Genomic DNA, 27,279 nt, shown 5'->3' with positions numbered 1-27,279 from the left:
GCAGCACTTTCTGCCCACAAAAGCTACCAAGGTTCTTTCTGCCTCGCTCGTATTTCTGGGTTGGCAGTGCCTTGCCAGGAAGGAGAGGTAAGGAGAGTCTGGCAAGCTTTCTCACCCAGGCCAGCTGCTGCAGACGGCCCAGGATGCATCTGTTCACCACACAGTTTCTTATGGAACTGAGGTTTCCATTCCCTGTCTTAACTACCCTCCAATGAGTCTTTGCTTTTGAGCTCTCCAGATCCTGCTGCAAATCTTGACTCTCAGATGGAGAGGAGTGGACCCCAGCGGGGCCAGGCCCCAGGATCCTCTCTCTCTGGCCCAGTCCTGCCCAGGAGAGCTCGCTATCTGGCTCTGGACTGTGGTGCTCACACCTGGTTGGGCTACCCTGGTCGCGCCTTCTACCCCCAGTTCCGGCCAGATGGGAGTGGAATTCCTAGGAAGCGCTGGGCCCCCGCCTGCCTTCCCTCTGCCCCTACCGGCACATCCACATCCTGTCCCTCGGCCCTGCTAGGCCTCCCTGGAACTCCCAGGTGCCAGGACGGCTGCCCCCTGGGGTAGCTGGCCCAGGGTGTTGCCAGGAGCATGGAGGTGGGAGTGGGCACTGTGGCGCATCGGCATGGTGGGGCAGGGCTGGGCAGAGGCAGGTGGGATCTGCGAGGATCCCCGAGTGTGGGCAGGCTGTGAGTGCCCTGGACGCCGGCCAGAGAATTGTTTTTCACAACCACCACCCGCTACCGGAAGAAGAAAAAAAAGGAACAACAACAAAAACAACCATCAAATTTTTTTTTTTTTTTGGAATCTGCCGTTAATGGCCAGTTGGCTGTACATTATTAAACAGGCAGCTGGAGATCTGCCAGGGAAGGTGCTTGAGCCAAGACTTACAGCCTGAACACAGTGTTCCTAGGAAAACAGTCACCCGTGGGGTCCCCGGGGAGGAGGACCCAGAGGGATTGGCCCTCGCCCGGCTCATCCTTCCCACCTCAGCCTCTGCCCTGGTCATCTTGTGGGGGGCAGGGCCGTGCTGCGCCTGGAGCCCAAGCATCCTTCATCCGGGCCCTGTGGCTCCCTCGCCACCCCAGGGGCCCGAGCCATTCTTTCCCTCCTCATGGTTAAGTGGACAGGCTCCTGCTTCCATCCCCATGTGGCTGAGGCCAGCACCGGCTCTCCTGGGGGCTGGGCTGGGAGCTGGACATCTGGTCCTCTGTTCGATTCCATTGAGTTCATCCTTGGGGTGACACTGGGACTCCCTACTTGTCCTCCCTGGGCTTCAGTTCCCACATCACTCCAAGGAGAGGACTGGGCTGGTCAGCACTAAATTCTCACCAATATTTTGTGAGCCCTGACTGGGTGGCCTTGGGGAGAGGCTGGGGTGACTGTTACCCAGACTTTGGAGCGCTTCTTGATCCTCCCTGATTCCACTGGTGAGACCATGCAAGAGGGGCTGGCCATTGGACCCGTTCACATCCCTTTGGACAGTCCCTCCAGCCATCTTGACGCCACCCAGGGTAAAGGTCAAAGGTGTGAAGGTGACATCAAGTGGGAGAAAAGCAGAGGGTCTGGAGTTAGGGCGACTGCCATCTTGGTGAAGCCAGTGCTGCACTAGGGTACGCAGATAGGAGCACAACATGGGGTCCGGGTCACGCCAGCGTGGGCCCACTGCCTTCTACACGGTCAGGCTGCTGCTGGCATGTGTGTGTGGGGTCACTAGTTTGGGAACTGATCCTAAGGAACCTTCTCTGAGCCTCTAGAGATACAGTGGCATAGTGGTTAGGAGTACAAACTGGGCTTCCCTCCCATCACCACTGTTTCTTTGCCATCTTACTATTATTGACTTTGGGGAGGTGACTTCACCTCTCGTGTCTGAGCTTCCTCGGCTGTACAAAGTCGGTTAGAATACCACCTACTCCCAGGGCTATGGTGTGGAGTGAATGAGCTTGTGCATGGACAGGACCTGGCATGTGTGAAGGGCTCACCAGCTGTTGGGAGGGAAGCGGTGCCTCCTGCTGGCATTCTGCTCTTCCTCTTCTTGTCACTATGTGTGTATGTGTCTGTGCTTCAGTTTGTTCAATGTCTCTCCTCTTCCAGACCCTGAGGGCAGGCTCTCCAGCTGCAGCTTGACCCACGGCAGCGCTCACAAAACATTTGCTGACTGAATGGGTGAATGAATAAATGAACAAATGAATGAAGGTTAACTGGAAAAGAATCAGAACCAGGGAAACACCTGAGCACCTAGAAAGTGGAAAGATCCAGAAACTGTGAAAGAGCTGGGAACGTCCGGCCTGGGAATTGACTATTCTGGGAGGTTGTGAGCGACTGTGTATGTGTGTGTGTGTGTGTGTGTGTGTGTGTAAGATTTTTGTGTGTGTGTGTAAGTTTTTTGAATAAAGCTTTGAAAAGGTTTGTTCTCTGAAGTGGAACCAGGAGCCTCGGGAAAGCAGGCTGCCTGTCAGTGGTGGGAGCTGCCTTGAATGTGGGAGGGACTGGGGGCCTGGGGTGTGCAGGCAGAGACAGGGGGCACGCCTGGCACAGGGGGAGCCCTGACTCTCAGGGTCCTGAGGTCCCTGCTGACTCGCTGCTGCTTCAGCTGGAAGAGTAGTCGCAGTCAGAGCCGATGTCTGTGCACTTCAGTTTTCTCATCTATAAAATGGGATTAATAATGGTCAATACCCTTAGGGCTGTTAAGAGGATTAAAGTGAGTTAATACCCACGAAGCTCTAAGAACATGAAAAGCACTCAATGAATTTGAGCATTTATTAAACAAGACCAAAGAGCTATGGTGTGGCTTCCTCGATGCCACATCGATGGCTGATGTGAAGGAGAAGGGTGGGGGGGGGGAGCATAACCATACAGGGGGCTGCTCAGGCCAGACTCTGCACTCAGCGCCCAAAGTGGTTAAGTGATTTGCCTGAGGTCACACAGCCAGTCAGTGGGTGGCCAGGCTTCAGACTTGGTTTGTACAACTCCAAAGCCTGGACTCTCTCCCCTCCACTCCTCAGCCTGGGCAGGAGGGGGCCAGGTTTCTCTGATTCTCACCCCCTGGGAGGGACAGCACCTCCTTGCAAGGTGGAGCAGAATGACTATTATTCTCTATTATTATCTATAAGAACCTAAGTCCTCAGGAAGGAAGTCTCCAGCTCTGTCCAACACTGAAAGTACTGCATAATTAAAAAAATATGGGGAGAGCGTGAGAGTAGGACAAGGGTTGAAATTTTCAGCAGCTCATTGCCATGGGGCCCAGGGCAAGGAGAGACAGTCATAAGAGGAACACTGGAGGGGTGAGGTTAGATGTTAGGAAGAAGGAATGGCGAGATGAGGGGCAACCTGAGGGGGTGCAGGGAAGGGAAGTAGAGGCACAGAAGGGTGAGGAGGTGGACAAAGGCCATGCTGGTGATAAGAGAGAGGAGGGAGAGGAACCCAAGCTTTGATAGGCCTTCGGCCACTGGGCAGCTCCAGACTTTGGACAGGGGTGGCCGGCTGGGGCCAGTCCCCACAGGGCTACTGGGCAGTGTCAAGGAGGCAGTTTTAGGGGGTAGGAGGCCAGTTGATCAGCACATGAGCCAGCCTGGGACAGCAGGTGCAAACGGAAAGTTCAGCCACCAGCCCGCCTCCTTGCCTCTTCCAGCCTGGCAGCTGGCTTGTCCTAGAGGTCAGCTCTCATGCTGGGGCCAGCACGCTCTCTGCTGATCAGTCCCCACAGGCCTGGCCTTGTCAGGATGCTGTCCTGTCCTTAGCAGCTGCTCAGCCCCTGGCTGTTTCTGCCTCTTGGACATTCAGAGATGAATGGGAAACGGTCCCAGTCTCAAGGAATTCACAGATGCAGGCGCAGAAAGACAAGGGAGGTGTACATGGGCAGTGGAATTTGCCCTGGCTCACCTTCCCAAGACAGGTTTTCAAATATTTGATGATGAATGTTGTATCTTTCCTTTATCATCTGAAATAAAAATTGGGCCCAATCTTTCTCGTGCTTTTATTCGGCAAATATTTATTGAGTGTGTACTGTTGTCCTCCTCTGGATGCTCTTTGGTTTATAGCGTATAGAAGAGAACTTGACATTTCTGATGGTGTCTGAGCAGCGTGCAGTAGAGTGGAACTTTCACCTTCTTTGATCTGGCTTCTGTACCTCTATTCACACAACCAAAAGTGCACGTACCTTTTGGGGTCAGCCATATCCTATTGCCGGCTGAACTGAATTTGTTTTCACTAAATCTTAGACTTTTCCTTACATGATGAATTAATTCAGTTTTTTTTTAAAAAAATGACTCTTGAATCTTAGTTCAGGACTTTACTCCAAGAGAAATGTTTCCTTGCTAATTTTGGCCTTTTTATAAAGTCAGTTTTGCGCTTCAATTCAGTTCCATACCTTAGTTTTTCTTTCTGTTTTTTGTTTTCTACGTGTGCTTGGAGAGTCTCCATTCTGAGTCCTCACCTAGTTACTGATAAGTATGTCGGACAAGCCAGGGCAGAGGACAGAGCCCTTTGGCAAGTCAGGAAGTTGACATTGATCTATTAATCAACACCCCTTGGCTTGCTGGCTAGGAATCCACTCGACTTTCTATCTTTTCTCTAAGCATTTCATCATGGATCCTGCCAACATCTTCCTGAAATCCAGATAATCTAGGTTTGGGGATTCCCCAACAGTCCAGTCCAGAAACCGTATAATAATGGGGTTAGGGTGGTGGATGTGGCTGTGGGAGGGAGGGTTGTGGGCTCTCTGAAAGGATCCAGGCTGAGCCAGTGATCATCGCTGGGGGAGGCCTAAGAGGAATCCTGTCCTGGAGGCACCTAAATCTCCGGGTCCTTCCTGCTTTAAAATCGCACTTCTCGGGGGAAATAGGGATTTGTGTGCAGTCAACTGACACCAGCAGCGACTTTCTGCCAAGGATCAACATCTGCCTGGAAACGTGTTCCAGGAATCTTCCAAGGGACCTGAGAGGTTATCGGATGAGGAGATGAAAGCCAAGAGGGGCCGAGAGTGACCTTTGGTCCCTAAGGCAAAGCAGGGCTGAGCAGGGCTGGAACCCGAGGCCCTGACTCCCAGTTGGAGGCTCTTGGGGCTGGGTCCCCACTACCTCTCCTGGCTGGAAACTGAGGCCGGCTCCGGGGAGGGAGGGGCTGTCATCACGTGTCTTGGGGACACACTGTTGGCAGACTGTTTTCCCCATGCTTCCCCTGCCCTCTGATCCTCCACCCTCAGACTGTGGTGCAAATCTGAGAGCAGGACGCCTGAATGTGGAAGGCCTCAATGCCTTCTCCCTCCCAGGGGGAGTGTGTGGCAAAGGGCCTGAGGCACTGCTGCACTTTGAGAGGTGCTGGGAATGCATGCAAATGAGATGCAAATAGGGGACTGCGGCGGGGGCTTGGGGGTGGGCCCTGCTCCTTCCTCAGTCTGGCCTGAGTGTTAAGGATGAAAAATAGAAAAGGAAACGACCATTGACCTGGGCTGTGAAGCCCAGCCTCAGGAAGGAAGGGAGGGAGAGGGGCTCTGTGGGGCAACAGGGTGGGGTTTGGCTTCTGGAGTCAGCTCTGGAGGGTGCCCTAACCAGGGGGTCCCAGAGATGAAAGCACCCTGGAGGACAGCCCAAACTCCTCCCCAGCTGCAGGGGGGTGGTGTGGTCAGAAGGGGGAGGGTGCAACCCAAATGCACAGACTTTGACCAGTTGCCTAGGGCGACCCCCAGGGCCTGGCTCCCAGCCAGCTGTGTGTCGGGTCCAGCAGGATTCTGAGGGCCAGGGCCTCTCCCCTTGGGGTCTTGGGCATGTGGCCCTGTCTCCTCTGTGGTGGAGGGAGAGGAAGAGGGCGGGGCCAAGGGCACTGGAGGGGGTGGCTCCAGCAACTGCCCCTGGAGGCCACTCCCCTGCCTCCACCCTAGGAAGATTTAAGGAGCCAATCCCTCCCTGCTGGGTGTTTGTGGTCAACTCTTAGCCCAGCTCTGAGGAGCTTCCCCTCAGTACTGTAAGAGCCTGGGAATCTGGCCCAGCGAACGTGAGGGTCAAGGGACGTGGTGCCCTCCAGGGGGAGTGCTGGGACCCGGAATGCCCAGTTGTGCCATATGTTGACAGAGCCTTGAGTTGGAAGACCTGAATCCAAATTCTTCCTCCTTCATCAGCTGCTCTGTGACATTGGGTGATTGCTTAACTGCTCTGAGCCCATCTCTAAGACTGGGATAAGAATTGTAGTCACTTGCCAGGTTTTAATGGGGGTCTGCATGGAAAAGCACATGGAAAAGGTCTGGTGCAGGGTGGGCATTTAAATAGGGATGAAAATGAAATGAAGGAGCCAATGAGTTCAGCTGTGGGTTGACACGCCTCGCCTCTCCCTTAAAACCCCCGCTGCGGGGCTGAGAGGCCCGGGAAGCCGACATTCAGTGCTCTTGGGCCTTGACCTTTCTTGTGACTTTCTCTTGGCCCTTTTTTCTCTGTCTCTCTGTGTCCCTCTGTCCCCTATTCTGTCGCGTCCCCTACTCTCCCCATGGCAATGCCTAACTCAGCACCTGGCCCCTACGAGAGCGGTTCATTTTCCCTCTCTTCTCTGTGGCCTCTCTGTGGCTCCATGGGCGGCCCGCCACCCCCAGCTCCCTCTCCTTCCTCCCTCTGGGTCCCTGCTTCTGACCCGCTCTTTGTCCCACTCTCTCCTCCTGGCTTTTCTGCCCTCCGTGTCTCTAGCGTCTATCTGCCATTAACAAGCATCCATTGAACGCCTATTAGATGCCAGGCACTGCCCGGCTCCTTTCTGTGTTCTGTGTCTCCTTGCCTCCCAGCTGCCGCTTCTCTCCCTCCCGCCCCGTGCGGCCTCCTGCCCTCCCTTCCCCCAGCTGCACTGGGCTCCAACACTGGTATTATTCAGTTTTATGAGAACCCCCCCCACCAAGGCCTGCCCCTGAATGGACCAACCACAACTGGAACCAGATGTGCAGTGCTGTGCTTGGGGATGGGAGGGAGGAAGGGAGGGAGGAGGGAAAGGGGCATGGACTGGCTCAGGGAGAGGGGAAGGAGGATTGGGGGATGGGAGATGGGAAACCCTGGGAATCCTGAGTCTTCATCAGCCTGGAGGAGGAGGAGCTGGGAGGGGACAGAAGGGCTGAGCGGGCTTCTGCGGGAAGCAGTTCTGGCTGTGTGTGTGTGTGTGTGTGTGTGTGTGTGTGTGTGTGTGTGTGTGATCGGCTGTGGGACAGCTCTTGGAAATAAAGGGAAAGGCTGCTCTTCTTTGAAAGCCTCTAGTTCCTTGACTTCCTCTCTGTGTAGTTTTTAGAGATTTGCTGAATTCATGGTTCTGTACCCAGGTGTTGGAGCAGGAAGGCTGGGATAGAGGGAATGATGGTGGAGTGGGGGATGAGAGCGGCTGGAGGACAGTGTTTCTCAGAGCCCCCTGCATCTGCTGCAGCCCTGGGGTGGGTGGGATGCTCCTGGGACATCTGTGTATCAGTCTGATGGTCCCCATGTCTTAGCATACGCAGGTTTTCTGTCTGTGATAATATAACTTTGAAAATAAAAGTCTGCATACAGTTATCTTGGTACAGCCTTGTGTGGAATTAAGCATTTAAAAGAGCCCTTTCATTCAATTTTTAACTCATCATCCATCCATCTCTCCATTATTCACTTATTCATTACACGTTTATTGAGAATCTACTAGGTGTCAACGTTGTGCTAGGCCCTGGACAAAGTTGGAAAGGAGAAAGAAAAAGACAAGTAGATCTTTGCTCAACTATTGGGAGATACAGGAGTGCACCCAACAAGTGTATGTCACAGCATTAGCATTTGAGCCTCGGGTATTCAGCAGAGGGGTCAGTACCTACCAAATAGCTGGAGAAGGATCCATAGAGAATGTGGCCTTTGAACTGAGCCTTGAATGGTGTGATGGCAGGGCTCAAAGGGCAGGGCTGCATCACAGAGGGTCTCGGATGTCATGCTGCAGAGCTGGGACTGGATACAGTAGGTTGTGGGGAGCTAGGGACTATCTGATGTCAAGCAGGATGATGGTAGGTGCGGGTTGGAAGGAGGCGATGGGGTGGATGGCACTTCTGCTCTTCTGTGACCTGGGAGAGGGTTCCACTTTTATTTTCTTATTTTAATTTTTAAATTAAAATTTTTTTTCGGCCGCACGGCATGGCGTGTGGGATCTTAGTTCCTCGACCGGGGATTGAACCCACGCCCCCTGTACTGGAAGCACAGAGTCTTAACCACGGGACCGCCAGGGAAGTCCCGAGGGTTCCACTTTTATAGCAGACCCCCCTGTCCACGTCTAGAAGAGCCTAGGTGGCTGACATGGACTATTGTCCCTTCCCCCCCCGACCAGGGCTGGCCCAAGCCCCTGAGCGGCCCCTGGTCTGCAGGAGGTGTGAGGGTTAGGCAGGATAAGGCTATTTGGAGACAACTTTGTCTCAGAGTTGGGGCAGTGAGGGCTGGGCAGGGCCCCCAGGAGGCCTGGGCCAGGTTTTCCTACACAATCTCAAAGGCACATTCTGTGGGACCAGGTCTTTCCCATCTCCGGTCAGTTCCCACATACTTACAGATTGAGGATGCTGTCAAGGTTGGTAGGTTCTGAGATGCTGGAATTTGGGACTCTGGGAGGCCAGCCACAGCTGGTGCCCCATCACTGCCCACCGACTCTTCCCATCTGGGAGGGGATGAGGTCATCTTGCTCTGGAGGTAGGGGGTGGATGCAATGAGGCCTCCGTCTCCGCCCTCCCCACGTAAGGTCCTGAGAAGCTGCCTCTCTCCCCGTCTCCGTCCTCCTGGGCTTCACTGTCACAGATGGAGGGGGTGTGTGTTGGGGAGCAGCCCTCTCACGTGCTGACTATCTCTGTGACGCTGGCCCCAGATGCCACCACATCTTTCCTGAGGCTGTTTGTTCCTCCCGGGGCTCCCCTATCACTTTACTCTTTGGAAAATTGAAGACTGGGGAAGGGTTTGGCTGGATTCATAAAATCAGTGAGCATTAGAACCGGAAAAGATCTCTGAAGACCTTTGGATCCAAACTCATCGGCCAGCAGGGGAAACTGAGGAGGCTCAGAGATGCAGGTCACTGACCCAGGACCTCACAGGAGGGTGGCCCAGATGGCTAAGAGAAGGACCTTTGAATCTCTGGAGGGCTGAGTGGTGGGGAGCTTGGCTCTGGAGCCAGCCCGTAGGATCAGAGTTCCTGCTCTACACCGTCCTGTGTGGTCTTGGACAAGTCAGCTAACCGCTCCAGGGTCACTTTCTTCAGCTAAAATAACAAGGGAGATTCGAAGATTAAGTGAGAGAGAGAATATTCTTTAAGTGCCAGGCGTACAAATAGGTATGCAGCAAATGGCTTTTTCCTTCCTCTCAGAATGATCCTATCTGCTTCTTTTATCATTTGTATGGTACCCCAAACTTCAAATCACATTTCTCCCAATATTTTTAATTGTAAAATTTTTTTTGCATATCAAAAAGTTGAAAGGATAATATGGTAATCTCCCTGATTCTGTAATAAACACTTTGCTACATTTGCTTTATCACATTTCTATCTCTCCCTCCATCAATCCGTCTTATTTTTATTTTTGGATGTATTTCAAAGAGAATTGAAGCATGCATTTCATTAACAAGAGTTCAATTCAAATCATTTTTGAATATACAGTCACAAATGTCCTAACTCGGCCCAGAGAAAAAAGCCAGGATTGTTATCCCACATTTGACAGAAAGGAAAAAAAAAAAAAACAGGTTCAGAAATGAGATTTTAGGTCTCCAGTCACAAAATGAGTTAGAAACAGCATAAGGCAGAGCAGTTTACAAAAATTGGGAGCTGCTGTTATTATTATTGTCTCACCAACCATCCTTCTCCACCCAGTAGCCCTTGGGCCATTTCTCTGTAGCTGTGTCTCTTCCATGGGGTCCTGGACCTCTTGGCATCCTGCCCCCTCTGCCCCGCAAACCCTCTGTCCCTCCCTTCAGGTCCCCTGGGAGGCTGCTGGGCTGGCGGCCAAAGTGGGGGTACCCTTCTTGGCATGCCTTGCCTCAGGCATACGGGCCCTGCCGCCCAGCTGGCCGAGCTGGGAGCTGGACGTGAGTGCCCTGGCCGAGTGCTTCAGGGGTTAAAGGAGGCGGCGGGCAGACTGCTGGCCGGCTCCGGGAAGGGGGAAGGAGGAGGCGGTGCGCTGATAGCCTGCCCGCCTCCACTGCCAGGGGAGGGAGCCGGGCGAGCTGCGCCCTCGCTCAGTTCCCAGCAGGGGCCCTGGGACCAGCTCTGCCCCCTGCGCCCGCTCCCTGCCTGGACACAAGGCTCACTCACGCCCTCCTCTCGGCAACCAGCTTCTTGCCAGCCACAGCTGCTGCCCCATCACTGCCCACAGCCGCCCCCAGTCCTGTGAGCCCAGACACCCATCCCACCCAGTGGCTCCTCTGCCGGAAAGGTGAGTGTGGGGTGTGTGTGTGTGTGTGTGTGTGTGTGTGGTGGGCTGCCGGCACTGGTGCTGCCAGGACCACCAGTGGGGCATAAATTAGAGGAGGGGGGAGGTCAGTCCGCCTGGTCACGTGCCTCTGGGCTAGGTAGCCCCTCCAGGCCAACATGTCAGTCCCCTGCCGCCGTCAGTGTCTGGTTCTGGCAGGGATGTCTGGGGCGCGGTTGTCCCTGCTTGGAGAGAGACCAGTCACAAGGAGTTTTGTTTGCCGGGGAAGTTGCTGGTGTCAGTGGCTGCTTGAGACCGAGGCCAGCAGGGACGAGCGGGGAGGGACACACTGACCAAGGCAGGGGGGAGGTTGGGGTATTTACTCTCCAGGGTCCGTTCCCTTGCCTGCCTGCTGTCGCAGGGCTGCCTGGGGGCGCGACACAGGCGTGGGCAGTTTTTCCTCTCCACTTCTTGCCCTGTCACGGGCGGGAGCTGTTACTGGGCACCTTCTTCCTCCTTGGGGCTCTTCTTGCTTCTACGCCTCGTCTCCCAGGGGCAGCCACGTCTGCGAATGAGGGTCTGGCAGGCTCAAAAAGGTTTCCCACTTCACCCACCTCAGCGTGGGTCCGTGCTTCCTTGCCCATGGGCACAGCCTGGCATGAGTGCCCCCTGCCGCCCTCCCCCAGCCAGCAGCTCCGACTCCCTTCTCACCCTTCTGGGTAGAAATAGCTAATCCAGGTGGTTAATGAACAGACACACGCAGCTGCCTTTCACCCCCACCCCCCGCTCCTTCCTCTCTCCCCACCGTTCTCTCCTGCCCTGACCCTCGGTCATGCCTGCCACCCCTTGCCAAGCCCAAGCACCCATACAGAGCTAACCTCAGTGTCTTTCCCCTACCCCCAGTTCAGGACCAGGGCCAGGACTGCCTCTCCAGATGTTTTTAGGTTGGGCACTGTCTTAGAAGAGGAAACCGGGAGGGTGGTGACCGAGGGGTGACCAAGAGAAGCCCGCTGTGCTCCCTAGCTGGGCTCCCTGCAGGGGCGTGGGATGGGGTTAGGGGACGGGATGGGTGCTGGGTAGTGGAGGTGCTGGCTTGGGGAGGGCAGACCAGGCGGTTGTGGAGTGAGGCTCAGAGGGGCAGCTGGAGGTGAGGGTCCTAGAGCCTTTGGGGCAGGGGCTTCTCTTCTGGGAGCCCCAGCGTTCCTTCCGTGTGGCAGAGCCAAGCCAGGGGTTTGGGAGGGTGTGGGGGGAGTACCCTTTTTCCTCGAGTCTCTGCTGGGCCCCTTCCTGCAGCTGCCTGGGTCGGGTGGGGACCACTGTGGCTCAGACTTGGCCTTAAGTTGCTCCCACCCCTGCCAGCTGGCGGCTACTCCAGTCTCCCCCACCCTCGCTCTCCCCCAGGACCTCAAAGCTTGCTAAGGCTAAGGCACCCTCTGCCCTGAACCCTCTGGCCTAGGAGAGTAGGCGGGAGGACCCGGACCTGGCTCTGGAGGGGGAGCTGGCTGGGAGAGCTCTCAACGGGGTCAGTGCTGGGATCGCAGCGCGGGGTTGGCCTTGACTCTGCTGCCCGCAGAGGGCAGGGAGTGGAGACAGTGGGCCAGGGCCTAGGAGGGTCTCTCAGCCAGTCTAATAGGACTGGGAGCCAGGACTTTGAGCTGAGAATTCTTGGGTGGCAGAGGAGGCAACCTGGGAACCTCTGCTCTCAAATCCTTGGCCTTGAACCCTTCTGGCTCTCCTTCCTGATATCTCATCCCATGCTTCATCCTTCACTTCCCTCAAAGCCCCAGTTCAGAATCTCCCATGGGGGCTGCGGTGTCCAGATCTGTAAACTCAGGGAGCTGGTGGCCAGGTTGGAGGGGGGCCAGGGTGGGGTGCAGAGGAGGTCAGAGAGGAGGTTACTCTTTGGTGACCATCTTCTCATTGCTGATGGACTGTGGCTGACGCTTTGGAGTCTGGGAACTCTCAGTGCCCTGTTTCTACTGAAGTAAGAGTAGGAAGCAAAGGGGCAGAATGGATTTTAGTTTGGTGAAGGAAGCTCAGCTCGGTTTAACGAACGAAGGGCTTCCTAACAAGCCTGGCGGGTCGGCAGGAGAAAGGGTTGCCTTGTAAGGTAGTGAGCTTCCCGTCTGGGGGTGGGGAGTTCAGACGGGACTGGACAACAGCTTGGAAGGATTCCTGAGTTGGGATGTGGTTAGAAGGGATGACCTTGAAGGTCTCTTGGGATGCTGAGGTCCTGGGATTCTTAGAGTCAGGGAATTCTCTGACACCCGGATCAGGGAGCAGGAAGGCAGTGGCCTCTGGCCTGGGGTGTGGGCACAGGCAGGACCTCTCAGGGTCTTCCTGCGCCCTGCCGATGTCTGGGGAACAGAGAGCCTGACGCTCTCCCCTCACACCCATAGCTCACTGCCCCACCAGGTCCGCTTCCTGCGAGGATTTTGAGTTTCTTCCGATTCCTCTTGTCCCACTGCTTGCCTTGCCCGGCTGGTTAACCCCACAAGGGCTGGAGCAGACCTGTGGGCTCAGGGCGTGGTGTAGGATGGAGGGGACCCCTGCTCCCCTGCAGTTAGAGCCCACATCCCGTCCTGAGGTGCTAACTGGGGGCAGTAGGCAAGGAAGGGGGTGTGCTATGAAGGTGGGCAGCTTGAGCCCCTGTCCAGTTTGCCCCCCAAAAGGGGCCTCCCCAGCCTGCCTGGAAATGGTAGGCAGCGGAGCCAAGATCTGAGATGGGAAAAACACAGGGGCTGCACTTCTCTGAGCCTTGGTTTCCAAATTTGTAAAATAATACAGGGTAGTCAGGGCAGCTAGAAGTGGTTTGTGTAACTAAGTGCTGGGGGTGCCAGCCAAGGGCATAGTTCTAGTGCCTCTCTGGAGTGTGGGAGGAGCCGGCCACCTGCTCCCCACCACTGGCCTCTCCAGACCTGTTTTCCAAGGTTGGGGTGGGGGGGCTTGAGGGCAGAGAGGAGAGGCAGGGTAGGGGTGGGGTTCAAGATTTCTGAGCATCAAACCCTGGGAGACTTGGGCTTCCCTTGTTGCAGTGTCAAGGTGGGCTTCTGGGGTGGGCTCTGGACCCACACTGGATGTCCCAGCCTGCCTCTCTCTGCAGCCCCTCCTCTCTGGATGCCCTGTGAGCCCTTTTCTCCTTAGTGGAGAGAGCAAAGGAATAGGGTCCTGGTTTCAGCTGAGGATGAAGTCCCTTCTGATGTCTAACTTCAGTACCTTGGGACCAGATGAAGCTGCTCAGTTAGGATGCTTCTTCCTCTGGTCTGACAGGAACCCAGTGGGAGGGGCAGGAAGGTGAGATGCTGAGTGCGCCCTTGAGCCTGGAGAAGTCAGGGTCGGAGCTGGGGTGGCCGGCAAAGGGTTTCAGGTGCAGCTGCTCCGCTTCTTGGCTTATTTCTGGGGCCTTGAGTCTCTTTCACCCCAGAAAGGGAAACTGAGGCCCAGTCGAGGGATATGTATTGAAGGGAGGCAGAGGAAAGCTCTCCCAGTTACTCGACTCTGAAAAAAGCGAAGCAGAAATGGGTTGGTGGGCTTCCCTGGTGGCGCAGTGGTTGAGAGTCCGCCTGCCAATGCAGGGGACACGGGTTCATGCCCCGGTCTGGGAAGATCCCACATGCCGCGGAGCGGCTGGGCCTGTGAGCCATGGCCGCTGAGCCTGCGCGTCCGGAGCCTGTGCTCCGCAACAGGAGAGGCCACAACAGTGAGAGGCCCGCGTACCGCAAAAAAAAAAAAAAAAAAAGAGAACTGGGTTTGTGCTCCCCTACCCTTATATCCCCCCACCCCCGCCCTGCTACTGGTAACCACTAGTTTGTTCTCTCTGTCTGTGAGTCTGCTTCTTTTTTTGTTATATTCACTAGTTTGTTGTATATTTTAGATTCCACATATAAGTGATATACAGTATTTGTCTTTCCCTGTCTGACTTATTTCACTTAGCATAATGCCCTTGACAGTTTTTTTTTTTTTTTTTGTCCCCAGCACCGTCCGCCCATGGCCCTGGTCTTGGCTTCCAAAGCTATTAGGCGTGCAGAGGTGTGGGCACCAGCAAGCTGGAACAAGGGTGGTGGCCGGGGGCAGGGCTGCCAGTCCTGTGGGCCACGCCGCCCCCCCGGGCGCCCCCTCTATTATGCATGGTCACATGCAGCCCTCCCCTCCTTCCTTCTCGCCAATCACCTGAAACACTTTCCCATGGTGGGGGGTGGGGCCGCCAAAGGTGCAGCTGGGTCCCTGGCCTGCCTCTAGCCGGCTTGGTGACCTTGGCCATCTTCCTACTTGTCCACACCTCGGTTTCCCTCAGGGAGGGTGGTCGGTGTCTGTGGGGTGGGGGGTGGTAGGTGGGCCCAAGCCCGTCCCTGGCGCTGCCAGTCCCAGTCCCTCCTCCAGGGTTAGTCTGGGCTCTCTAATCCCTGCCTTTTTAGGGCTGCAAGCCTGTAGCTCAGGCCTGGGTGTTCCAGGAAGCAGGGACTGGCCCAGAAGAGCTGTGTCCTGGGGAGCTGATGGGGCATGAGGGGCTACAGGAGGGCCCGAGTGGAATCCTGTCTTTCTGCCATTATGGGGCAAGGGTCCCAGTCCTAGGTTAGGTCCCCCAGGAGACTTCTAGGCCTTCTCCAGCAGATAATATGGGACCCCTCAGTTTTCCTAGCCCTTGCAAGCTTTCTGTGTGCTCACCTGTCTTCTAGATGGATTACAAGCCCCTTGAGGGCATGCCTGTGCCACTTGCCTCCCTGGTGATCCTTGCTGTGCCTAGCACGGTGCTGCTTAGCACGAATCAGCTGACTAATGAGGGGCAGACGGGTGAGAGTTTTAGACAGTTTAAAAAATTTTTTTAAAATTTTATCCTTTAATGCAATTTTTAAAGGTTACATTCCATGTACAGTTATTATAAAATATTGGCTATATTCCCTGTGTTGTACAACATATCCTTGTAGCCTAATAGTTTGTACCTTCCGCTCCCCTACCCTTATATCCCCCCACCCCCGCCCTGCTACTGGTAACCACTAGTTTGTTCTCTCTGTCTGTGAGTCTGCTTCTTTTTTTGTTATATTCACTAGTTTGTTGTATATTTTAGATTCCACATATAAGTGATATACAGTATTTGTCTTTCCCTGTCTGACTTATTTCACTTAGCATAATGCCCTTGACAGTTTTTTTTTTTTTTTTTTTTTGCGGTATACGGGCCTCTCACTGCTGTGGCCTCTCCTGTCGCGGAGCACAGGCTCCGGACGCGCAGGCTCAGCGGCCATGGCTCACGGGCCCAGCTGCTCCGCGGCATGTGGGATCCTCTTGGACCGGGACACGAACGTGTGTCCCCTGCATCAGCAGGTGGACTCCCAACCACTGCGCCACCAGGGAAGTCCCCCTTTACAGTTTTAATAATAATTTCTGCCTCATAGTGTGGTTGTGAGGATCAGATGAGTTAGTTCACTGAAAACACTTTGAACAGTGCCTGGCACATAGTAAGTGCTCAATAAATGTTAGCAATTATTATTATTGCTATTATTATAATTATTACTGGTGGTGGTGGTGGTGGTGTCCTTCCAGGAGCCCAACTCTGGGTTTGCCCTTTTCTCTCTTGTTGTGGTTGTTCTACCCCTAAGATAGGGAGGGTTACGGGACCGGAGAGTGGAGGAGATGGTGGCATCATTTTCCCCCAAGGGGTCCTAGCATCAGAGCCCAGAGAAGAGACGTCCTCCCCGCCTCCAACTCTGTCTCTCTGTGACCGGGGGCTGGTGGGGAGATAAGAGGACCTCTCGAGGCCTTCTCTGCCCAGGGAGCTGTGTTTATGGAGAACTGTGAGAAAGCTGCCATCACTGTAAACAAGATGCATTATTATAAACCAGCCCAGGCTCCCCTTCTTGGATCCCATCCATTCCTTTATGAGAGTCACCGAATCAGAGACTCCCAGGCCCAGCAAGGATGTGGCCTGGCCTCCAGGCAGACCGCTCTTGACCTCTGGGCAAGCTACTCTTGACCATGGACTACACCTATAGGGGTAGCAACTATATTTGATAGTGAGATTCCCCAAATAATGCTGCAGATTGCTGTGTCTTATACCCTTTAGGTCTCTCTGAAGTCTAACTTGCATCCCTCTTTTAACTTTCTTTTCATTTTTGGCTGTGTTGGGTCTTCGTTGTTGCGTGCGGGCTTTCTCTAGTTGCGGCGAGCGGGGGTTACTCTTCGCTGCGGTGCTAGGGCTTCTCATTGTGGTGGTTTCTCTTGTGGAGAAGCACAGGCTCTAGGCACGCGGGCTTCAGTAACTGTGGCTTGTAGGCTCAGTAGTTGTGGCTCGTGGGCTGCAGAGTGCAGGCTCAGTAGTTATGGCGCACGGGCTTCGTTGCTCCACGGCATGTGGGATCTTCCCAGACCAGGGCTCGAACCCGTGTGCCCTGCATTGGCAGGTGGATTCTTAACCACTGCACCACCAGGGAAGTCCTAACCTGCATCCCTCTTGCTGCAACTTTAGTTTAGTCCCTTATTGGTAGGCGGTGGGGGAGAACCATGCCCAGCCTTTCCTGCATGCCTCAGAGCTGGGAGCTTTGACCCCATGGTGGCATGGGCAGGCTACTGGCCACACTCCCTCACCATCTGAGGCCTCTCTGGGGTCCTCTGCTTTCTGGTGCCCGTGATGTTCCTCATTAGTAAGGGTCAGCCCTCAAGGCCTGCCAAGCTACACCCTCCACCTAGCCCTGGTTCCCACCCAGGAAGGCTGAGTTTGCTCCGGGTTGGGGGTGTGAGCTCCATTTCCGGACCCCTGGTCCACCCAATTGCAACTGTAAAAGGCATTAAGCTTTTTTTTGGGGAGAAGAATGGGCTTGGGCTGATGGTGATGACAGCTGCAAAGGGTTCCTGAGCTCAGCCCGACCCTATCTCGCTTCCCTTCCTCAGCCCCTGCTCACCTCTGCCCCATTGCTAGCCCATTGCTTATCTAGAGGAGGGGCTTACCTTTGACCCTTGACCTTGACCAGACCTGAGTAGTCAACTGGTCTCCGACAATCCTTTATGCAGAGCAGCCTGTGGGTTCAGCATGGGGCTTGTTGCTAGGGGGGCGTTGCCCGGGGGCAGACAGAGGGCTTCAGGGGACGCATACGGGAGGGTTTCTGCCCTGGGGTCCCTGTGGCCAAGGGCAGTGGGAGAGCAGGGCTCCTGCTCTGTCCCTGGACTCTGGACCAATCCCTTCCCTTGCTGGGCCTGGTGTCCTCACCTGTAGGATGGAGGGCTGGAGAGATGCTGGGGTGGAAGAATCTGCGAGTCCATTTCCCTGCCGGAGCCTCCTCCCCCAGTCCCAGGCTGTGAACTTCACCTTGCATTGACCTTACTTCCCTCCCCACCCCGCCCCCCCCACCTCTGGCAATCGCTGGCAGGAAGTCCTGCTGATTAGGGCCCTAATCACCAGCTGAGACTCCCAGAAACAGCCGAGCTGGTAGAGCAGAGAGGGGCCACCAAGCCAGGAAGGGGGAAGCACGGGGAGCTGCCCCCACCCAGGGTGACATGGGCTGGGGTGTTGACTGTGACTAGGGGGCACTAGATGCCTGCTTGGGATTGGGGGTCAGCTCCTTGGGCTAGGGTGGTGCCCGGACACCCACTGTCAAGGCCGTGTGGCAGCGGCTGAGTGCAGCTGGGCACACTTAAAAGCCCTTTTGGGCATTTACCCTCTACCATGCAAGGTGCCAGGGGTATGTATGGGGCTGGGAAGGCCAGGGAGACATGGTCTAGTAGGAAACAAAGGGGGTAGACAGAGGGTTTCTGCAACACGCAGTGGGGGCATCAGGCAAGAAGGAGTGCACACGAGCTGGTGGAATGGAGAAAACTTTGGAGAAGAGGTGCCATTTGAGATGGGTTCTGAAGGTTGAGAAGGAGTTTGGCAGGAAGGAGAAGGGACAAAGGCTTCTTCAGGCACGGGGGAAGGCACGCACAAAGGCGCAGTGGAACGCATGTAATGATGGATAAAATAATGGCTCCAGGCCTTTGTCAGAGTCGGACAGGCTTAGATGTCCCTCCCACCTCTGCTGCTTACTAGCTATATATGACCTTGGGCTGAGCCTCAGTGTCTGCATCTGTAAAATGAGGTTAATATGCAATCTTATAGAGTTATGGTGGGATGAAATGAGATTGTACTTGTGAAGTGCCTACCTGTGAAGCTCAGTGTCTGCCACAGGCCAAGCCCACAGAAAGTGGTTTGTGTGGGAAAGGCTGGCTTTGTGGGAGCCTGGAGGTGTTGCTTGGGGTCCGGCTGTGGGGGATTTTCTGGGAGAGGGAAGCAGCGGAGGACCTTAACGTAGGAGAAACACAAAGAGGGTTTTATTTAGGAAGGTGATTTGGGTAGCTGTGAAGGCTGTACTGAGCCAGGGAGACCGGGGACAGGCCACAAGTCCAGTCTCCTGGAGTCACTTCGCGCCTCTGGGCTTCCTTACCACGTGCTGTCCTCCTCTCCTGGATCAGGAGGCTGGAGATGCACTGAGATCTCCTTCCTGGAAGATCTTTCAGGACAGAAGAGAGCCCTCCTTGGCGAGGCTTCACACGTGAAGGGACAGACGACCGCAGCAGGCGGGGATGAGAGTAGACTGTGGGCAGCTCCCATTTCTAAGGAATCAGGGGACTCCTTTGGGGGGCTGTCCTTCACCACCTGCCCGGCACCCAGTAGGTGCTTACTATTTGTTGAATGAATGCATGAACAAGGGTGTCCCCTGGTCAGTGCGGAGGCAGGGGGTGCCCAGCCTGACTGTAAGTGGCCTGGTTAGTGTCTGGACAGGGGCTGCCCATCCGTAGCCAAGAGGAATGTTGAGTGTTGCAGAGGCCAGGTGCTCAGCAACTGCATGGATGAGGGAGCGGAGATTTCAGGAGCTTTAATTTCCCACAGTGAGGTCCTATCACAAGGGCAGTGTGGCATGGGGGTCAAGATCACAGACTCTGCAGCCACGCTGTCTGGGCTTGAATGCTGACCCCACCTCTCGCAGGCTGTGTGACTGCCGGCAACTTACCTAACCTGCCGGTGCTTGAGTTTATTCAGCTGTAAAATGTGGGAACCAGAAAGAACCATCTGGACATACCGCATGACCTTTGGTTATTATTACTGCTATTGTTATTACCGTTGTGGATGCAGAGGGAGAGACCTGGGCAGGGGCTTCTTGGCAGGGATGAGAGCAGCTGCCCAGAGGGGGTGGGAGAGCGCTAGCGACAGAGGGAGGCTTTGAAGAGTCCTCGGTGCCTTATGAGCTGCCTCGGACACCACACAGCCTCTGCTGCGGCCAGCTGAGCCGAGCTGAGCGTGGGAGCGCAGGCAGCAGCCAGGCCTGGATTCCAGGCTGGAGCCCTGGGAGCCAGGGGTGAGCCAGGGGGAGGGGTGGGGGAGGAGAGGTGAGCAGAGAGGAGGCCAGGACTCTCCCTAGTCCCCAGCTGGGACCCCAGGAATTCCTTCCATCATCTCTTGCCAGAGGGCCTGGCCTTTTAGCTCCAGGGCCTTCAGAGGGCCTGCGGTCCATCCCCCTGCTTCCTGGGCAGACTGTTTCTGATGCCCCTTCACTGTTAGAAAGTGATTACTCTATACTAACCATCATCTGGCTGCAACTCCTTTCTTCCCTCTTCAGCTCGCCTTCAGCTCTCCCACTGCCAGTGTTGTGGAATGAGCAGCTGCTTTGCAACACGGGAGGGTGAGGGTAGACTTCAGTGCCCTGCCCTGACTTGGGGCAGGGGGAGGGGATTAGCTGGAGGGACTGGTGGCAGGGGGGCTCAGGTGTCCTGTTTCTAGTCCCCCTTTGGCACTGAGTGACCTTGGGAGAAGCACTTCCCCTCTCTGGGCTTCAGTTTCCTCGTTTGTGAGATGAGAAGGTGGAGTTAGGAGAGTTCTTGCATTCTAATCAGTGATGAAATTCTGCAAGTCCATGGATCTTTCTGAACAGAGAGGCTCTTGCTCTTGGGGCTCTTGGAAGAGTTGTCCACCATGGATGTGGGGGCCCTGGAGGGTCTTTACGCATCTACTGGGAAGCCTGCTAAGATGCTGAGGAGGTCCCTTCCAGCCCTGGGACTGGACGATTCTTTGCTCAGTGACCTGTCCTCCAGCTCCATTTCTTAGAACAGAGCGGAGGGCAACAGCTGGCAGAGTTGAATGGGCCAGAGTTTCTGGGTCTCTGTCCCAGTGACTCAGGTGGGGATGTACTGGCAGGATTTGAGCTGGTGAAGGGAGGGAGGGAACTGGGCGGATCTGCCAGCTCCCCTTGGCCACGCTTAGGGGACGGAGTGGGAGTAAGTGATGTGCTGAGCAGTGGGCGTGCAGAGAGCCGTGAGTAACAGTTGTGAGTAATGGCTCAGTGTCTCTGCCGGGCAGGTGGCTCTTAGACTGGACAGAGCTCTCTGGGGCTCCGGAAATGCTCCCTGGAGGCCAAGCCACTGAGTCACGGCAGCCTGAGCTTTGCTGCCCCTGCCCTCCTTAGGAGTTGGGAGTCCAGCCCCAGCCCCTCCCCCCATCTATACCTCCACAGCCCCTTGGCCCCATAGCTGCCCTGTTTTGTCTTCTAAGCGCCCTAGTGACTTGGATTGCCTGAAGGAGTATAGATTTTGTATTCTGGCTGCCCTGGGTTTGAGTCCCAGCTCAACTGCTCATAACCGAGTGGTCTTGGGCAGCTTACTTTTCTTGTTGAGTTTCAGTGGCCTCATCTGGATAAAGGGAGTATTGCCTGTTGTGCATATTGTTGAATGGGTGAGATGTGGTACTATGTCTGAAGTACACAGTACACGGTAGGTATTCAAATAAAATGGTTGTCCCACGAGCCCTAAACTCTGTTTTGCTTCTCCTCACCACCTCCACCTCTAAAGTTCCTGCTTCCGTGCCTTCATCCCATAATTTTCAGGATGCTTATCCTCCAGTTAGATCTGCCCCACCGTTCGTGCCCATGCCGTCCCGTTTCTGCCACCTCCTACCCAGCTTCCGTCTGTGTGCCTTACCCCCTCACCTGCTCTAGCAGAAGGAGGGGCAAGGCTCAGGTGGCCCGGGCGAGTCCAAGGGGAATTTGTCACTTGTCTGGCTGCAGTGGGTGGTCAGGCTCCTGTGGGCACCTCACATCCCCCACCTCTGCTGGTTCATGCTCTCCCCTCCCCACTGTCTGCCCACATGGGTCATTTCCCCCTCTGGCTTTCTGAAATCCGCTGAGCTCAGGGCCATGCAGACTGTCCCTGCTAGTAGGTGTGCTGGCCGTGCTGCTGTGTTCCCATCTGGGCGGCTCTGCTTGGGGCGGGGCGGGGAGGGAGCACCAGGGAGTGACTTTGCATCTGCACCTGGCAGTGGTCCTGTGGTGTGTGTGTGCGCGCGCACAAGCTCTGCGTGTGCCTCGGGGCGTCTGAGCTGTGTGTGTGCCGTGTCTCTGGGTCACTGGGCCTCTATCTGATGTGAGCTCTCTCTCCTGTCCAATTAAAACCTGCCTGTTTTCCCAGCCAGATAAAGCCAGGTCTTCCGTTGCCTCTCCCTCCACCCCCCCCCCCCCCTCCAGACCTGGTTTCGGATGTGTGCATCTTGGAGGGCCTCCCGGGGAACAAGGAAACATTGCAGAGGGGTGGATATGCGTCAGATGGAGCTGAACAATGCTGGTGACAGCCAGGCCTCCGCTGGCCTTCAGTGCTGGCCTGGCTTCAAGTCTCTGCTGCTGGCTAATTGGGACCGAGAGGGGGCTTCCTGCGACTCAGCCACAGATGGATTTAAAGGAGCTACGTGGAGCTGGGCTTGCCCTGCCCTGCCCTGGGGACCTCCTGCTCCTGGGGCTCCTGGTGCAGTCCATCAAAACAGATGGGGTTCCAGAACACCAGACCTTGACAGGCGCTAACTGTGCAGAACAGTCACACTAACGCCTCCTGTTGCTGCCATCTGTGGCCCAGGAGTTTTCTACATGAGTGAATTTTCAAATAATTGAAGCTTAGGCCACATAAGAGTCGAAAGCTCCAAAGAAAAAAAAAGGTGAATTGCTTTGATGGGAATCTTTTGCATTGTATTATACTGCTCTGAGCTCTGACTTAAGGCAGACAGGACCTTCCTCTCATTCTGTTATTGTTCCTCAGTTTTTTCCTCTGTAAAGTGGGCATATGAACAGAACCTACCTCACAGGGTTCAAGTGAGGATTACATGAGTTGAGACACATCAGATGCACATGGTATGCCCCGTACAGTTTGCAACCCTGTAAATGAAGGCACTGAGGCATGGAGAGGTGCAAGAACTGCATCCGGCTCAAATAGAAGGGAGCTAACATTTTCCAAGCATGTGCTACGTTCCAGACATTTTTACCCCTGTCATCTCAGTCAACTTTATTTTGTCCTCCCAACCACTCTGCAAAGTAGGTCTCCTTATCCCCAGTTTACAGATGAGGAAACTGAGACTCGGGGAGGTTCAGTAAGGTCTCAATAGCCGGTCTACGGCAAATCGGTATTTGAGCCCAGGCCTAACCTAGTCCAGGGCTTTTCTAATCCTATCTCTTATCTTTTGGTTGGAAACTCACGGTCCCTCGGTGTGTTCAGGAATTTGGAAATGAGGGTCCACAAGCAGAGGGTGTTATGATCTATCAGAATTGAACCCACTCCCAGTTACCATGTTTGGGTTAGGTTCAGAGTGGTTTGGAGTCAGGTGATGAGAAAATGACCTTTAGGGGTCTAGGGAACTCGAGAGCACAGATGGACTTTGAGAATACAGAACTTTTCTCCTGTTTGCTTTTCTTTTGGCAAGCCTTAAATCTTTAAAAAAGGAGGTAGGTAGGCATCAGGAAGGCCTTCCTGATCAGCATCAGCATAGGGCAGTGACGCAGGCAGCATAGGGACGCTGAAGAACCAAAAAAACTTTAGGGAATTTCTTCAAATGCAAGGTGTCTTCTTTCCCCCCCCATTTTAATATTTCTGAACTTGGAATGCTTCTTACGGTTGAAGTGTACAATACATTTCGGGTAGTGTTTCCTCCTCAAAAGCTCTTGTCCAGTTAATGGTGCCCCAGACAATCAAGAGATTAGGAAACAGAGCCGTGAACACCTGTGGTTTGCAAGGCCTCTTGCAGATGTGGAAGGGAGAGAGAGCTGCAGGCCGTTGTCCTGCCCTGAGAGCTGACTGTGGCCGAGTTTAAGAAAGCAAGAGGAACCTCTGATGTCTGTGTGGGTTTGAGGGTGGCCCCTAGCCCTGGAATTCTCAGTCTGGGGCCTCGGTCAGCCCGTCTTCTCCTCCACCCCCCTGCCCCAGCCTCCTCCACCGGGGCCCCTGGTGTGCTCCTTGGCAGTTCCTGAACCCTCTGGCTTCTTGGGTTTCCCCCTTGCTCTTAAATTTGTTTCCCATGCATCCTTCCTGCCTTACTGTTTTAGCACAGCTTAGGGTCAAAGGCTTTTGTCCCTTAAAGTTTTCATCTAAGGTCAGAAACCCTCATGGGGAGTGACAGGATGGGGCAGTCTCCCTCTGGGTGTAATTTCTGGAAAAACAGATGGACTTGAATCCCAGTGAAATAATAGCCCTCTTCATACCTCCATTATAGCAGTTACTGAGCTCTTTATAATTTTCTGTTTACATGCCTGTCTCCTCCACTGGGCCACAGGTTCCCCTCCTGGACCAGGCCCTTCTTATTCCTCTCTGTCTCCATAGCTGGGGAAGTGGCACCAAAGGGCCCTCAGTCACTGTTGTTGAAGGAATGCTTGGTCTTGCTTCTGTGCCCATCACCTCCCCTCTGTCCCCAGTTCCACTAGAACCTTGACCCCAGACCGCAGCCCTTTCCTTCACCAGATTCTTCTAGGAGCTTCCTAGAAGCGATGTTTTCTTTGCTGGAGGCCGCGTCATCCAACCCACCTGCTTTAGAACAAACGGCCCTTCTCCAGGCAGGGAGGAAGGGCTGGGGTTTTCCCTGCTCCTTAGATCTTAGAAGGTAACCTTGAAGTCTGCATTTCCAACTCCCTGCTCAGTGCCTCCACTTATATAACAGAGGCCCCGCTTCCTCGGAGTCCTGCAGGCTGGGTCCCTCAGCGGCGGCTGATGTCTCCTCAGTCTTCTTATCCCCTTGTACTGCTCTCGGTAACCTCACTCCTCCGCTCCTGACCCCAGCTCAGAGCCTCTTTTCACTTTGGTCTCTTCTTCTGCCACCCCCCACCCCCAACCCTGGCCCAGACATCTCCCCGGCGCACCCACCTCAGAGGCTATGCCCGCCATGAATCTCTACCTTTGACCACTGACTGGGCAAGGTGCTGTGGTCCTGGGCAGAGCTGAGGCTTGGGGTGCCACCAGGTTGGAACTCTGGTTCCATTACCTACTGGTTGTATGACCTCAGGCTAAGCACGTTACCTCTCAGAACCTCGTTTCCCCATCTGTAAAATGGGCAGATAACCCCTACCTCACAGTGTACCATATGGAAAAAAAACCAAACAAACTTGACAGTGGTGTTCTCTGGCTGGAGCACGGGCTTCGAGGCAGAGAGGTGAGGAATGGGGCTGGAGAAAGAGACACAGCCAGGTCTCGAAGGGCCATGAGGACTATATTAGGGCATCTGGACTTTATCCCATGGAGCTGGGAGCCATGGAAGGACTTCAGGCAGAGGAGTGGCATTAATGGCTATGTCTTGTAGAAATATTTCTCTGGCTGCCGAGCGGAGAGTGGCTTAGAGGACTGGACTGAGGGCAGGGAGGCCTGTGTCAGGAGGCCGTTGGAAGAATCTCCATGATTAAGGAGACTAGGGGTGAGGGGGTGGCTTGGAGAGATATTTGGGTGGAGGAATTGACCAGGCTTGGTTGGGGCGTGGCGTAGGAAGAGTGCAGCCAACCCTCAGGTCTGGCTGAACAACCTTGGGTGGCCCAGAATTTGGGTGGTTGTCAGTAGCCACGAGGGAGCCCAGGAGGAGGCAGAGTGGGGGCAGGGCTGTGAGTGCAGGATGCTGACCAGTGTCAAGCCCTGGGCCCAGCTGTGCCTGTGGCCCCGCATGCCCCACCCTTGTCATTGCCGACCCCTGGCTCCCCTCTTGTGCTCCCAGGGCCTGGCGCATAGGAGGCACTTGGTACCTGTTTGCTGGACTCATCTTCTCTGATTTTCTGCTCATGAGAAGTCTGGCCTGGCGTGGAACCTCAGCCCTCCCAGGGTCACTGACTTTGGGTGTGGGCCAGTGTGGCCCCTCAGCTGGGCCCTTGGGGCCCCAGCTTGGGTTCCAGGGCGGGCAGATCCTCAGCAAAGATGTTCTGCCACCAGCTAGGCATCCGGCGATCTGGGTGCTATCTTACGCCATCCTTCAGGTAAGCTCTGAAGGGCACCGGCTGCAGAGGGCAGGGCTGCTACCAGGCCTGCCCCACCTGCTTTGCTGCTGCCAGGACCTTCTTGGGAAATGTCTGCTCTGAAATATCACAGTCCAGTGGGCTCAAGAGGGTCAGGCACACCCGGCCTTCCCCTTGGATGGCGTTGGGCTGTGCAGGTCGGGGCTGCTGTGTGTGGGTGTGGCTAGAAACTTCTCTCTGTGGAGAGCCTCGGCTTGAGTGTGTTACAGGGCCTGGAGGCTGGCAGAAGCCAGTGACTGGGGCCTGAGGAAAGGCTCCCGAGATAAGAGGGAGGGTTGGGCTACCGGAGAGCTGCTGGAGCTGCGGGGGCGGGTTGATTGGGTCAGTGGTCCCAGAGGAGCCTGGCAGAGGAGGATTTGGGGGTGGGTGGGACTGGGGCTCTGGGGGCAGTGACCGGTGTCGGCTGTCTGGGTCGCCCCTGTGTCTTGTCTGCTCGGGTTCTGAGTCAGAGACTGCTGGCTTTGGGGAAAGGGCCAGGCCCGTTCCTTGCCCCTGGCTGGCTCCCTGGCCCTGGAGGGGACTCTGGGCTGGGGCATGGCTCCCCGCCCCTCAGCTCGAGGTGTCCCTGGGAACAGGCCCCTTCTTGCCTCCAGGAACTTGACGCAGTTCCTTTCCCGGTCCCGAGCAGAACTCTATATAAGGGAAGGAAACAGCCGAGCAGGTCGGGACCAAGCTCTGGTGAGGATGGGTGGCCTGGAGGGGAGGGCGCAGGCCTGGGGAGGAGATGGAGCCAGGGCAGTGGCCCCTTCCTCCCCGGGACCCCCCCTGCCCAGGGCTTGAGGCTCTGTCTGGGAGGCCAGTGTCTTCAAGCCATGCTGGGGCTCTGCCCGTTTCACCCCGGGCCTTGTACTGGCCCAGTCCCCGCCCCCCACCCCCATGGCCAGGGCATTTCGTAGCTGCCTGACCGTGAGCACCCTCGGGTCCTGAAGGGGTGCACTCCTCACCCCGGCTTCCAAGCCAAGCCCTGGTCCACTTGGCTGGGCCTCCCGGCCTGCCCTTGCCTCGCTGGCAGGGGCCGACTGGGTCTTGCTTGATAGAGCCCACTGGACTCATAATGTGACCTCTGAGGTGCTGGGCTGTCCACAGACGGGGGCGGGGGGTCATCTGACTGTGTCCTCAGTCGTGGGGCATGTGGGCTGGATCCCCCTGGGATCATTGTCTCCATCATACTTGACACCCTCTGGTGTCTCCTGAGTGGCCAGGGCTCAGAGGATGGCTGCATCCCGGTTGCAGGTTCCTCACGCGGGTCCCAGAGGGCGAGCAGCAGAAGAGCTGAGGGCAGGATCCCTGGCTCTGTGAAGGACAGGAAGGAGAGTGGTGCCCTCCCATGTTTTGGGTGGGGGAGAGCAGTAGAGGTTGGAGGGAGCGTCGGTTGAAATGAGGTGGGGATGAGGGCCTGTAGGTTTCAGGGTGCCTGATGGCCCCTTGTCTCTAGGCTTTGGGGCTCTTGCCCCCTTGCTCCTTCCCCCGTTATTATTAGTGTTACTGCACATCTCCTGCGTGCCTTAAGCTCCCCACCCTTCACCTCCCCCTGGTCCCTCTCCTGCTCAGGCACCTTCAGTGGCTCCCCAGTGCTGGCAGCCCAAAGCCTTAACGCCCCTGCTGGGCGTTCAGAGTTGCCCACCGTCCAGCCTGGAAGGAGACCTTCCGGCCAGCCTGCCTCCCTCACCTCCTTCC

At 55.5% G+C, this 27,279-nt stretch overlaps 1 protein-coding gene across 9 annotated transcripts in view; it reads left to right on the top strand.

Moving 5' to 3' along the window:
• Positions 1–27,279, top strand: part of TNS1 (tensin 1) — a 232,385-nt gene that overhangs the window by 82,226 nt on the left and 122,880 nt on the right. The window contains exon 1 of one of the 9 annotated variants that reach the window (XM_081242906.1): positions 10,033–10,369. The exons of the other annotated variants lie outside the window; for them this stretch is intronic. The gene's annotated coding sequence lies outside the window, so the exon portion shown is untranslated. Of the gene's footprint in view, positions 1–10,032; positions 10,370–27,279 lie in introns of those variants that run through there. 9 annotated transcript variants of the gene reach the window in all.

This window comes from Mesoplodon bidens, assembly GCF_964165515.1.
Source record: "Mesoplodon bidens genome assembly, chromosome: 8".
Taxonomy (NCBI): domain Eukaryota; kingdom Metazoa; phylum Chordata; class Mammalia; order Artiodactyla; family Ziphiidae; genus Mesoplodon; species Mesoplodon bidens.
Note: the sequence above shows the minus strand (reverse complement) of the source record. Positions and strands in the feature narration are given on the sequence as shown.